We start from the raw sequence: 14,271 nt of genomic DNA on the forward strand, positions 1-14,271 counted from the left end.
TAAGAGAAAACCAGGCACCACTTTGCAGCTCTACAACTGCAATGAGAGTAATCATGAATGAACGCTGAGCCAAAAGAGTGATGCATGTTTACATTATGCTTACTATATTAAGCCTGCAAATGCATAAAAATGTAGCTGCCATGAACAACTGCCATGTATAGCACTTAGTATTCAGGAAAGCATTTGGTTCTGGGTATGGGGCTCTGTGTTGACCTTCTGCTTTAAAAAATCCTCCTCCAGTCACTTGCAGGCTTGGAGAGGTGAATGCTCTGGAATGTAATGCACACAGCAGCAGACAAGCAGTGTCTGTGGGTGTGTTTCATTTAAAGAAACCCCACTGGCTCTTACACTGTTCTGGGACTTCAAAAGGAGCCAAGTTTGCTTCATGCCAGGCAGTTGCTTTGCCTACCCCAGTGGCACTCGTGGGCAGGGAGCAGGGGAGCTGATGGACTGAATGTTTGTTTCCCTCAGCATCTGGAGAGGTTCCTCCTCCTCCCTCCCATCTGGCACAGGTTATGCTGGTACTACTCTTTGTGGGGCTGTATGAGTGAAATGAGCCAATGACTGTGTCAAGTTGAAAATTACCCTTAAAAAAACAAAAATAAAATGGTGTTTTTAACCTAGATATATTACCTGATTACTTTATCTCATGGCTCCATGAGCACTTGAACTGACACCACTGAAAGTACAGAAGAATGAGCAAATGGAAGACTCTTTCGTGACCTGGCCGCTGAAAAAACAGGCAAGAGTAAACCATACCCATAGTGTGGGAAAGATAATCAATCCACAGGTATTTGGGTTGTGATTATTTTGGGATCAGTTAATGGTATTTTCTTTCTATATTGTGAATTATCTTATTCCTTCTAAGCAAGGAGTTCCCACAGTGATATATTTAGAGGGGCTAAAGAACCCTTAAAAGTCATTTAGATGGTGGCTAAAGAATCAAACACATTTATAATTCCTTCCAAGGTTAACATATCAGCCTGGTAAGGTTGAAGCTTGTGCTACCACTTCTGTAATATATAGGAATATTAGAGACTATTAAAAGCAGAGGAGTTTCAAAGGTGATTTTAAAAATTATTTTTATCTTTTGCATAGCTCTGAAAAAAATTGATGTCTTCACTAAGTTGATCTTGGAGAAAAAATATTTTCCCAATCAATTGCTGCATTGTCTTTTGCACATTCACTTCTTGATTAGTGTATTAGTGTTTTAACATTCATTACATGGAAAGAACACTGACTGAGTGGCTCTATAAATAGGACCAGAAATACATGTTGATTAAATTATTTTGAATTCCCTGACAAGAAAATAAGTGTTATGAAAGGGTGCTGAAATGAAATTATTCAAGTAGTGTTGCATTCACAATCTAATTTCTTGGGCCTGCCTATTTCCTTTGGACTTGCCTTTAAAACCCTTCCAATATCCCATGTAGGCTGATAGAGAGCAAATTATCCTAAGTGTGAAACAAGATGGCATTCAATCACATCTGTAAATCCTGGCACAGGTAGTACACCAGCTGTGAAGACCTGTGGTCAGCAAAATAGGGGTCTGCAGGCAAACAGGAGATTGGCAAGTGCTGTGCCTAATTTCTGTAACCATTATGCAGCTTGAGTAACAGCATCCTGTGCTACTGCACGGGCACAGATCACTCTATCTACTGGCGGCTGTGTGGTGGAGGGAAGGGAAAAACAAAAGAAAAAGCAATTTCTCCCTGCCTACCAAAACCTAACTAAATGCCTGGTACATGATGCTTGGTTGTATTGTACCATACTCCCAAGAAAACTTCAACTTTTCAAGTACATTGTATTTGCATCTTGTAGCTAATTGTAGACTAAATAAATGTATCAAGTGGTTTTCGAATATTAGTATTTTGCACCTAGCTGATGTGTATGATTTTAGCAAGTCTCACTGACTAACCTCTCTCCCTTCTGTCAGCCTTAAGATGTTCCAGAGAATCTGTTTGGACATTTAAAGACTCAGAAGGGTAGCTTGTTTTGTTTTAAAACTGTTCTTGTTATGTTTATCCAGTTGTTTTCAATGTTAAGTTTTAAATCTCTTTTGTTAAAAATAAACGGGTGAAGTGTTGGGGTTCGTCCCTCCCCCACCATGGAGCCCTGGGAAAGGGGCCCTGGGCGGGAGACACAGGGTTTCCCTGCCCCTGGTCAGCCTCGTTCTCCATTGGTTCTCTGTTTTGTGTTCCCCTGGGTGGGTAGAAGGACCCTCAGGTCCCGTGATTGTAACAGTTCCTGGGCAGATCCCGGACATGTGGCTGGAGAAATAAACATCTCTGAAACATCTATCAAGAATCGGTCCATATATATTTCTTTTCCACGGCCCTCCTTGTTTGATACATCGTGTTACAGAATCCCCACTGTAGCAAACCTCCTTTGTGTAGAAATTCAGAAAGAAATCATTGTAAGCTCTTTGCTGTCAGTTCTCCTCACCATTTTAAACAACTAGTCCTGAGGATTTTCATTGACAGTACCTAAAAAACATCTTTCCTTCAAAGTCAGTCTTGCATGTGTTACTCTATTTTATACTGCATGCTGCATGCTGACATATCAATGATCATGTTGTGAACCCAGCAAGCCGCACAGAAAGCCTGGTGCCACCAAGCTCGCTGTTTCCTTGGTCACATTCAGTGTATTTTTGTGCCAGAGAAATGAGTGGATTGATGAAAAGCTGATTTTCTTCAACAGAATCCTTACAGATCTCTCATCAGAGAAGTTTTAGGAGCAAATAACTTCTGCTTTTTAAAGTCCCACTTTGAGGCAATAGGCATAAAGGAAATAGTAATAGGGAGGTGTAAAGTTAGAGAGTGAAAAGGGTCAACAGAGGTTTAGATAGCCTCAGGTAGTGAAGCTGGCAGGCTGCATCAATTACAAAAGCCAAGACAGGGAAGGAAGGGTGAAATATATTGCTTGAAGCTGTATTCTGCAATGCTCCTTGAAAGGCAGGTTGGTTAGAGATTATCCTGTCCAATGTTCAAATCTGGATACTTTTATATCCACATGGAATAATGTGAAGTGTCAGTCTAGACCCTGAGAATTTAGCTCGGTGTTAATTTTCAGCCTGTACTGGAACAGTAATTTTAGAGGTCCACGATACCAGCTCTGAAGATCAAGTACGTGGAGGCAAGGAACACTGAAGCAGTTTTCATGTAAAAGTATGTTAAATCACTTTAATCAGGTCAAAGAATTATACTTGAAAGATTTACTACTGAGGATTTTCTTAAAAACCAAATCAGTCCCAACACAGATTGGGACTGATTCAGTGATGAATGTGTGAGTTTTAACAGAGAGAGCTTGGAAGAAATCTAAATATCGCCGTATGTTAGATTTCTGTTTTGTTTATTTTTTAACCATATCTTCCATATTTACTTCACAACAATGAATTGTATTGCTCCTAAGGACTGCTCACAAAACCTTCCGTCCCCCAACTGGATTTTTTTCAGCTCACACCATGTAGAGATGATCATGGAAAAAATAATAGGCTATGACTTAGGTGAGATGGGGCTACTTTGGCCCACCTCATTTTTTTGATGAGAAGTCATCAACACAGCCTTAGCAATAAGGAAGACACACAGAGCCTTGTGCAATAAGGCAGCTTGTGAAGCAGAGAGCCATCCAGAAACAGAATTAACCATCTTCTGTGGCAAGAATTGCACTTGGGAGTTGTGCAATGCGTGTAAAATTTAGTTCTGTCCACACTGAGACCTGTGTTTACCATACAATACACTTGCCGGTCCCATCTGACACCTGTGGCTTGCTACCTGAGTCCACAGTGGTGTCTGGGACAGTAAAGCACTCAGAAGCCAGGGGATTGAGAACAAATATCCACAGGCCTTGGCACCGGCACATAGCAGTTCCAAATACCTGTGAAATCCCCACTGGCAGAAGTAGCCACACAGTAAAATACTTCAGCTTTTCAGCATGTGTAATACGTGGTTGTTGTTGACTAATGCACCACACACACCTCAGTAGTCTACAGGTCACATACTGGAGAAGGTGGTCTCAGTGAGTAGCAGTACTTTTGACTGTACAGATTGACTGCAAAGGTCGTACAACCATTCTCAGGCATCTTGTTGAACAACACAGAGTTAGGCTTTTGCAGCTAAGCGGAAGTGAATGCAAGAAGGATAAGTAAAATTTTTTGCAAACAATGGATCTACTAATTAGTCTTTCTTGTCAGAGACCAAATTGCACAAAGCTAGTGCTATATCTACAAAGCATTCTTCAATTCTGTATCTTAAGGAAGATGACTACATGATTTTAATCTGGTTTTCTGAGGAAATGGGAAGAGCAGAATTATATCGTCTAGCTGTTCACTGATTTTAACCAGTTTTAAGTTTCACTAAGTTTTGCAAAAGGGTGAAATATGTCTGGGAAACAAAGATTCGTTAGTACTCAATTCAATAGAGCAGCTGATTTGTTTGTTTCCATTTTCAAAGGCACGCATGTGTCATCCAACTGATACAGTCAGAAGTGAGACATGGAGAAGTTTTGCTTCTCAGCTGTAGAGTGAGGCTGTGAAAAAGCATAGCGAAGGCAAGATAGCCTTTGCACAGGCTACACGACCCCTTCCATAGACAGTAAATAAACAGATTTTATCTTACTTAATTTTTTAAAAGGGTAATAAAAATAGGTACGCAACTGGTTGTTCTAAGCAACGACTCAGAACCACCTGAAAAGTTTCTTGTTAATTTACTACATTTTGCTGCTTGCATCGTTTTTTCTCTTCTATCAGCTATGATAACAATTGTGATTTTCTATGCTTTTTCTACAGGACAATTCTCCTCACTATGCTGTCTACATGGTCTGCTACCTTCTTGTGTTAGAGTGAAATGTTGTTGATTTTCACAGGCATTCCCTACCTCTCTTAGCACGTGACAAAAATGCAGTGAGACAAGCAAGCAGAATATCATAACAGAAAAATGCACTAACTTGTGAGTGACCTTTGAAGTGCAGAAGCCAACGTTAATAAGTAATTCATAAATCCCACAAAAGAATGATTCAATTCTAGTCTACACTGAAGGTGGAGTATTATTAGGGGGTACTGATGTCCTTAATAATTCTTGACTTGACAATGAGTCCTTAGTGGAAAATGATGGTTGGTTTATGAAGTCTTGGTATGTAGAACAGCAGAATTTTATACAGTTCTTTTGCCATTTCTGGACACAATCCACATGATCAGCTGGTCTACACTGAAAACCAGTAACATTATTTTAAGGACAGCAGGACTGGCTCATCTCTTTATGTTAGATGATGAAGGCCACACTTCTTTCTCCTCTGACTTCATATCATCCTTCCAGATATTTAGATTCTCATCTGTAGCCACCAATCACCAAGCAGGCTTCTAGTTTGGGCTGTTGTCAGTGGGTCATCCTAGTGATACTCTTACTTGCTCTGGACCATCTGTTGTGCCAGCTCTGGTGCCTATACAGCTACAAACAGATTACAAAACTGATCTGGCTGAGACGTAATCGTAACAAGAAGAAAAACTGGTTATGAGTCCTCAAGATCTTTGCTTTGTCTGGATTGCTGTCATCAGTTCTCAGGCCCAACCTGGGTCAAATGCTGAGCAGTTATATCACAAGAACACATGCCTGCTTACTTTGCTTTAAGCAGCGCACAGCAATCAGAAAGTGGCCTTGGACTGACCTTCATACTATAGGACTGCAAGAGCTGCAATGGTTAGTCACATGAAGATTTACTATTTTCCTAACATTTTTTGTTCAACGTTTCCTTTTGAACATAACTTCTTGCAGTCATAACTTTCCTTCAGTCTGCTAGTGAATTGACTTTTCCACCAATGCTTTTTGAGAGGAAGAAACTAATTACAGAGATGTGGATATGTACTTTATTACTTCTGCTTAGCTCTATTTTATGAGGGAGAGTATTTTCTAGAATCCAGTTCTGGTAGGACACAATCCTCTTATTGTAGCCATATTGCAGCAAACTCAGTACACATTCAATTTTAGAATTTAGATATCATGCAGGAAAGTAAGATGCTCAAGCTGCTGTATGAATGAAAAAAGAAATACAACTCTCGAACTATATTAAAAAACTGTACTGTAAGATCAAGAAATACCAAAATTAAGTGTAAATTTTTAACCTTAATTTTTGACTTTAGGCATACATAAACTATGATTTAAGTGTAGGCTCATTTTTCATATAATAAAGCAAAATATCTCCCAACATTTTCTAATTCCAAGTAAAATTAATGTACCATGACATAATGAATAGTACTTGAATAGCATTTTGTATATATCACAATCTGTACTGTAACTGTAAGGGGGTGGAGTGTGACAAATACCATTTTACACAGTTCTGAATTACATCCACTATCATTAGAAGCTAGTCTGGGGTTTCACCCTAAATTAGCCATCTAAAGCCTTGCAGCTGATAGTCATCCCCATATTAATTACAGCTTAGGTGGAAGACCAAAACAGACAGAAGCCTTTTGTGGGTTCCACTGTCTGGCCCACATGCTTCTGATAGTGTTATATACACAAAACCCTCCTCTTTGAAAGAACATTGTCGTAAACTTAAGTAAATTGCCTATTTGATTATTTAAGAGGAAATCTCTAGAAAGATTTAAGAAAGATAAACTGAATGAGCTAAAAATTTCTACATTCAAAACTTTCTATTTGCTTTAGATTCAGAAGAAATTTGTCAGATTAAACATGCCCTGCATTCTGTCAGTTTAAGTGGATAAGTTCTAACTCAACTGGGTTTTTTTATAAACTGTAAAAGGTGAACAGAGTACTTTTTACTTAAAAATAAATTAAGTACTTGGATTACATGTCTTTAAAATGTTTCCCTTTATGTTTAACAATCTTAGCTGGAAGTGGTTTCCCATAGTTTTAAAAATGCTAACCATACAGTGCTGCACTGGGTGGTGACAGCATTAAAATCAATTATCAGGCTGAAGGAACCTCATAAAGCTCAAATCTTTGAAAATACAGAATTTGGTCTAGCTGTGTAGGTATAGATTTAAGTACCAAGTTAAAGACATACCAGTTTGATCTTTACGCAAAAGCATGCAAACTATGAGCAATCTTGACAGCACATTCAATAGAACACTTAATGCTTGACTATGCAATGAAAGGCCTTTCCAAAATGGACTTTAGTACAGAATTTTTACTAAGAAAACAGGTCTTTGTTGCTGAAGAGTAAAGAAACCCATTACTTGCTACACTGTACATCACACCCACTTTTTCCTTATGACTGACTACATTTGAAGAGCCAGTATTCCTGTACAGGAACTTTTTAACACAGGGAAAAATATTTTTTCCTTTGCAAAGATAAGCTCTTTCAAGAAAAGTCTTAGAACAATTTAAAAAATGTTCCATGAGTCCTCAATTCATGGTAAAGAACCCTTCCTTCTATAGTACAGTATGTTTACTGGCTGTTATTTTAAATTACAAAGCTGCAGCTTAGTTTCATGAAACGCAAAGCGGAAGCAACCGTTGAAAACCACTCAACCAGTGCTAGCCAAATATAACCATTGATCAGCAGTATTTGACTCTTAAATTTAGGACCTAATCCCTAATGTGATGCCTAAGAAGCCTCTACTTTATTTTGGTGGGTTTTGCCCTTGAAATCTATTGCCTTCTTCACCACAGAAAACAACTGATGTCTCTCCCCATCCCCTTCAGTTGTGTCACACCAAAATTGTAAGCAGAGCTGGAGCTCAGGACAAATACAAGCTCAAAGCAAGCATTGCTGGCAGTTTGAAAGACTACAGTTGTTTTATTCCATTGCTTTCCTCCTATTCTTTTTCCCTTTTTTTTCCTCTAGTGCTGTATGTTCTGATTCCTGCAGAGGCTGTAATCGGAAATGGGGAAAGAACATAAGGAAACCTGTTTTACAGAGAACTGTTCACCTGCTCAGAAGCACCAGAAATCTCATGAGGACCCTGGAACACATCAGTTTTTTAGCCCAGTTTTACAGACTGAAGAGCATTGTCAACATTTCAGATTAACATCCACATATCAATGTATTATTATTATTATTATTAATTTATGCTGTGGCAAGATGAAGAGATCCCATAAGGTTAGGTAAACTTCAAAATAGTCTCTTTCAGCCTTCAGATTAGCAGTGGGCTTCAATATTGGTGTAATATGTCATTTATATTACAATAGCTTAAAAGTGTAGGCAAGACCGTAACCCTCTTAAAGAAGATAAAAGAAAAAAGCTTGATTAGAGGTAGAGTAGGAAAGCTGTGCCCAAATAGGTTCCAACTCTTTGTCAAGCTGTGTTCTGCAGCACCTTAATTCATCCTGAAAATGTGTAAACTAAAAGAGAGGAAGGTCCATTTGCTCTCCAGTGAGATTGTACACAGCTGAAACAAGGCAGAAAAAGCTGAAATTACGTACATAAATTCAGACCCTTTCATCTGAATTCACTTTCAAGTGTTATCAAACACCTATAAGAAAGTCCCTATCCTACACCTCAACTTCGTACGTAAACACAGAGATGTTTGTTCAAACCAGTGTCTGAAAACTAAAGATTCCTCACTTAACCACCATTTGCCCATCAGGTTACCACAAGAGCTCTTAGTGTCTTGAATTCCTTCCCCATAGCATAGATCTATAGAATGTCCTCTGAGTACTTACTTGCCACACTGAACTCAGCCTTACTATTGTAGTATTCATGTTTCCTAGGTATTGTAGAAGAAAGATAAGGAGTGTAATACATTTACTTTTTTTTCTTCATAACCAACTAACATTAGAAAACACAAGTTCAGAACAGCTTCCTTTTGGTCTCCTACAAATATCAGGGTGATTCAACCAGCCAAGGGGGCTGCTGCCTACTGTATCAGCTAAGAATGAAATATCAGGAATTCTAGATTTAAATGCATTTTAGTTGTTGTATTTCCTACTTTTCTTTTTCATATAAGAAAAGCCTATTCCAAAAAGACATTTATTACATAGCAAGAGTTAACGGTCACTCCCTAGTGATACATACATAACATCCACGACAACTTTGCTCAGTTTGTGGGTAAACAACATATTCCTTAATGAAAGAAGAAAAAAATGGAGTTGCTGTTATGATGCAGGTGCTGAAATCTTGGTAACAGTTCCAGAGCAATATGAAACCCCTGTAAATCATTATTTCCTCACAAGGCAACCAAGGCAAAAAATTTCCCAAACTACTCTTATTTTGCTAAGAGTGTCGTCTTGTGGAATTCCTGGAACATTCTTTGTCCCTGATTGGCAGCTGAAGAGGAGGATTAGTTTTCCTCCTGGTGGAGTAATCCATTATAGCTGAAGGTGATTACTTTTAAGAAATCAATGTGTCAACAAAGCCAAAGAAAATGTGGTTCCCTGACATCTACCACTAATGAGACACCATTCTTTTGTTTGCTTTCCAGTGGCATTTCCTAATGACAAAGTCAGGGGTGGTAAGAGTGGGGAGAATAGGGGGATGTTCTTTAAGCTACAGCAACTGCACAGACTGATATCAAGCTGTTGTAATCTCAACTCGAAAGACACTTAGCACCCATAGAACTATACAGACTTCCTTATACCCGATGGATTGGATGTGCCCATTCCCACTATCACAGTTATTCTCACCTACAAAGCTCTGTGGTGCTGACAGCAATTACCTTAGCCAAAGCATAAGCATTCCTCTTGATGTCACATTACAAGAGGTGGCAATCTGTTTCTTCAGACTGTCTGATTTTGTCACCCTTTCTCTGATGGCTGACAGTATTTTAGGCCATGATACTTTCCAATTAACAGAATTAAAAAAAAAAAAAAAAAAAGCAAATTCTGAGAATGAAATTTATTTCCTGTAACCAAAGCTATAATCTGTGGCAGTATGCCAAAAGGCATTTACATTTCTCTTTAATTATCTAAAGCAATTCATGTTCTAAAGCATTCTTTTGAAGTAATATGCCAAGAAAACATGGTTTAGAAGCTTTAATGATTTTATGTAGGTCAGCAGACAGAGATAGTTTTCGAAGTACAGTTCAGCACAATGCACTGTATAGTGGCTTAAAATTTCACCTGGTGTCTTTCAGCCCACACAGCTTCTATATAGGATATATAGGTAGCATACAGGCATCTGGTTTGCAGAAAACCCAAAACCCCACCAAAAAACCCAACCCCAAACCCCAAATAAAACATAAGAAAAAATAAGAAAAATAAAAGACAATATTCTGAATTTTGACTCTTGCAGGATCCATTAGCAGGTCAGAATGCGCAGCTTTATTAGTTTTGAAAACAGCAATGAACCCTTTATGAGCTTTAACTAGCTCATAATACTAAGACACACAGATGGAAGAGTTCTGTTGAATAATGCAACAGCACTATGTTATTCAAGAGCAATTAATTCTCAGAGAAGTCAACACAGTTGGAAATAAGCCCATGATTCTAAAAGGCTGCGTTTTTCTAAGCTTTTCCATCCAAATATCATGTAGCCTCAGTTTGCAACTGAAATATTGCACAAAAAATTATCACCACCAGGTATTTTAGAAGCATGACTTCTACCTGGATATGAGCACTCCACTTTTCTATGTAAGGTCCAAGGATTTTAAGGTGGATTCCTGTTTGTTTGTTTGTTTGTTTGTTTGTTTGCAGAGTGGCCCTAGGCAGCCTGTGAAGTGGAGGAAATCAAGCATTTCCCAAAATCAAGAACATTGTGCATGAAAAAAATGTAAGTCATAGGTCATCGGTGAACCAGAAGAGCTGCTATCACTAGTACCAGTACAAGCTGGAAATAGCCATTTGCAAAGCTCCAGCCACCCGTCCAGAGAACAAAATCATGCATTTTCAAAATAAAGCACAATGGCACTAGTAGCAACAAAGACAATATACAGAAACATGAGTAAATATTAAACATAGAGTCATGAACACTCATGAGTGTGTCCTTGAGTCGTGAATGCTAGAATGTTTGTCCAAACTATTTGTTACAGATGAGTACAGAATTCTCAATAACACATCATTGAACACCACTTATACAGATGCTTTTATTAAGTTTCAGATTGAGCAAAGGTTTATTTAATGTAACAGGATAGTGAGTGCTAAGAGTTCATTTACACATTTACTTTATAATACATTAAATAATATCATTAATAAAGAAAAAAAACCTGATAAAATAAATGTAAAAAATGTATTTTGATGCATGATTCTTGGACAAAGAGGGAAAGAATTGCTCCGTGCATTCCTTCCCTGCTTTACAAAATAAAAAGCAAAAATTTTCCATTGTTATTTAAGAGGAAATATACTCTACCACAAGAGTGTCTTGAGTTGCAATTTACAATGCAATATTTTTACCCAGCCTCATTAAATACAGTAGAGAAGGCTAACTGTCTGCTCTTCCCCCAGTGGAACATGAAAGTACTTGACAAAATGAAAAGGCAAAGAAACCATACAAAACACAGCTTCATCATGATTCTGAGGCACATAGCTGGCATTTATCTGGGGAGAAAAACTCCACAGCTAACCCAGCTAAGACAAAATGTCAAGAGCAGACAAACAGTTCTTATACCTCAGGGCTTAAATACATCAGCAAAGGACAAGGCAGATTTATGTCCTGACATCTATAGACAAGCACCTAAAAACCTGAACAGAAGAAAGTTAGGCTTCCTGATGAGCAGTTTGGCATCCAGAAACACTGGACTTCCTTGTAGCTGAGCTGCTAGTTTGCTAAAACGAGAAGATGTGAAGGCAGAGATAGAGTCTTTTATTAGTCCAGCTTGTACAGCTGAAGAGAAAAGGATAGACTTTGGGTGCACGAGCCCCTCAGTTATTAAAAATTCCCTTCAAAACATGCACTTGGGATCTGAAACTCATAAAAAGGGAAGACATTAGAAATCCTGGATTCTTTAACAGGTTTAGGGCATATTTAAATGTGTATATAAGATCCATAAAACACCCTCTTCTGTTTTCTTCCCCAGCTCCTTCCAAAAACCTCCCTAGGCAATAAATCCCTATTTCTCAACTATATTAGGAGATAACACCTCTTAACTCCTCTCTATTCCAGAGGCTCAAATACCTTTCCTCTTATTTCTAATTAAACTTAGCATAATTAAATTCATGGGCACTGTTCCTGACATGCAGGTAACTTTGAAGTTCATTGTTTCTCTTTCAGAGCTGAAGAAAGACTTGTGTACCAATGACTTTGCCTAGGTTCCAAACTATTCCACTTCTTCCAATTTATTTAAAAAAAAAAATCACCATAACTTACCAAACCACCCTTGGGCATATCTTTAGCACATGTGACCCCAACATCCCAACATGACCATCACTCTGTTTAAAAAGTGAAGTCAAATACGGTTAATAGCAAATGATGGCATAGGAAATCACCTTAGTCCTGGTGACCACTAGTGTTCTAAGAAGCACTGCAGGGAGAAGAGCAGATTGTTTAGCCCTTCTATAACACTTCTTCATCTGGCAGACACGTAGGAATGACTGGTCTTGTCAGCAAAACCCTAGCAGAGTCCCATGGTTTACCAAGGTCCCTAGTGCTCATGTTCCTGGGGGATTTTTCACCAAATTCCAAGACTCTATTGGATGAGGTGTCACTCTCTCTCCCATAGAGAGGTATGGAACTGGGAAATGCTGCAGTAGAAACAGGATGCTTAAGGACTGGTACACACTTCAACACCTTCTCCTAACCATGAATCTTCTCATTAATCACCACGGTTTCAGTAGGTACAAGGTGTGAGTCTGTTTCTTAGATCCAGATAAATTCCTGTCAACCACTCAGATACGTGGGGCTGCTTCTGTTGCTTTTATGTACCACACGAAGTCTTTGGTCCCATGGGGCTGTTTTGCACCATGTTTAGAACGATGTACAGGATCAACAAAAGGCCACGTACAGTGGCACACATATATGAAACTTCACAGCTCCAGCTTCAAGACTGATGGAGAAGAGACCATACAGAAGATCTGCCTCTCTTCTGCCTTCTTGCATTCTCTCTGTGCTTCTTGTATGAGCACACCAGAAACTGTATGGGCTAGGTTAATTACACCAATAAACATGAGAAATTTCTATGCCAGGGATGACCATTAGCCCAGGGATGACCTAAGGTTTCTCAGGTTTATCAAGCTCTTATCAAGCCAGGGGTGGCCTGAGAATGCAGCTTGAAGGCCCACTTACTTACTTTCTGCAGAGTTTTCTTCGGCTCTACATTTCTGTTGATATGGTAGGAATCCTTGGTGTGACATTGGGTCTTGTATCCTCAACGTCACTTTCTGAACTAAACTGTCAGTCTTAGTTAGTCAATGAATTAGCCATGTAAATCATATACTGTTGAAGTCTTACAGAAGATGGGCTAATTTCCAGCAGCTGAGCTCTGATACTTACTAATCTTTCAAACACTTTCTATCAAAAGCTTTTTAGCAACAATTTTTAATTAAGTCAGTGAATTTTGAGCTCACTTGCAAGATTAACAAGCCTATTTTTTTTTCTAAAAAGGCCCAGTGGAGGTACAGTGTTAATATGTTCCTTAATGATAACCAAATTTTTACTGGAATACTTATTTTATTGCACTATGACACCAAGGAAAAGCAGATAAGAAAATAATGGTATTTCATAACAGCTGAATATGATACATAAAGGTGTGATAGAAGTGTTTTGTAGCGACATGCTTAAAAAGAAGACTTTGGGGAAGGATAATGCAGAAAGGGATCTGGGGATTATAGTGACTTCTATCCTGAGCACAAGCAAAAAAATGCCACACCTACAGATAAGGTGAATTCCATGCTAGGGTCTGTTGGGAGAAGTTCTTTGTGTGTGATCCTTCATACCACAACATTTGAACCGGCTGTGGAGCATCATGGAGAGACTGGTAACACTCATTAGGGCTTTAGAGAACATGCCGGTGGAGGAAGGTAGAATGAATTGCCTAGAGAGTAAAGATTGAAGAAAGACATGGATAATCTAATTTTCTTTCCTTTATGTAATGAGAAAGGAAATATCTTTTATGGTCAATGTTAAAATGGAAAAGAAGCAATATGTCTAAATTATAGAAATGGAAATTTGGGTTAGACATTGAGAAAATAGTAATACCTTTCCAACAGCCAGTACCAGACTCCCCACTGTTTGAGCAGAAAAACTGTGGAAGGAGATTTAAAGGCCAGACTGGGCAACCATCCTCCAGGAGTATCATAGGAACCAATCCTACCTTCAGAAAAAGGATGGAGCAAATGATCTAACACTTCTGGTAGTAGAGTTTTCTGGAGAACTTTTTGCCATTTGAACATCTCTTTCCATAGGGTTTCTTATATCACCAGTCATCTGCAAGATACACATCAT

Source organism: Corvus moneduloides, chromosome Z, assembly GCF_009650955.1.
Source record: "Corvus moneduloides isolate bCorMon1 chromosome Z, bCorMon1.pri, whole genome shotgun sequence".
NCBI lineage: Eukaryota > Metazoa > Chordata > Aves > Passeriformes > Corvidae > Corvus > Corvus moneduloides.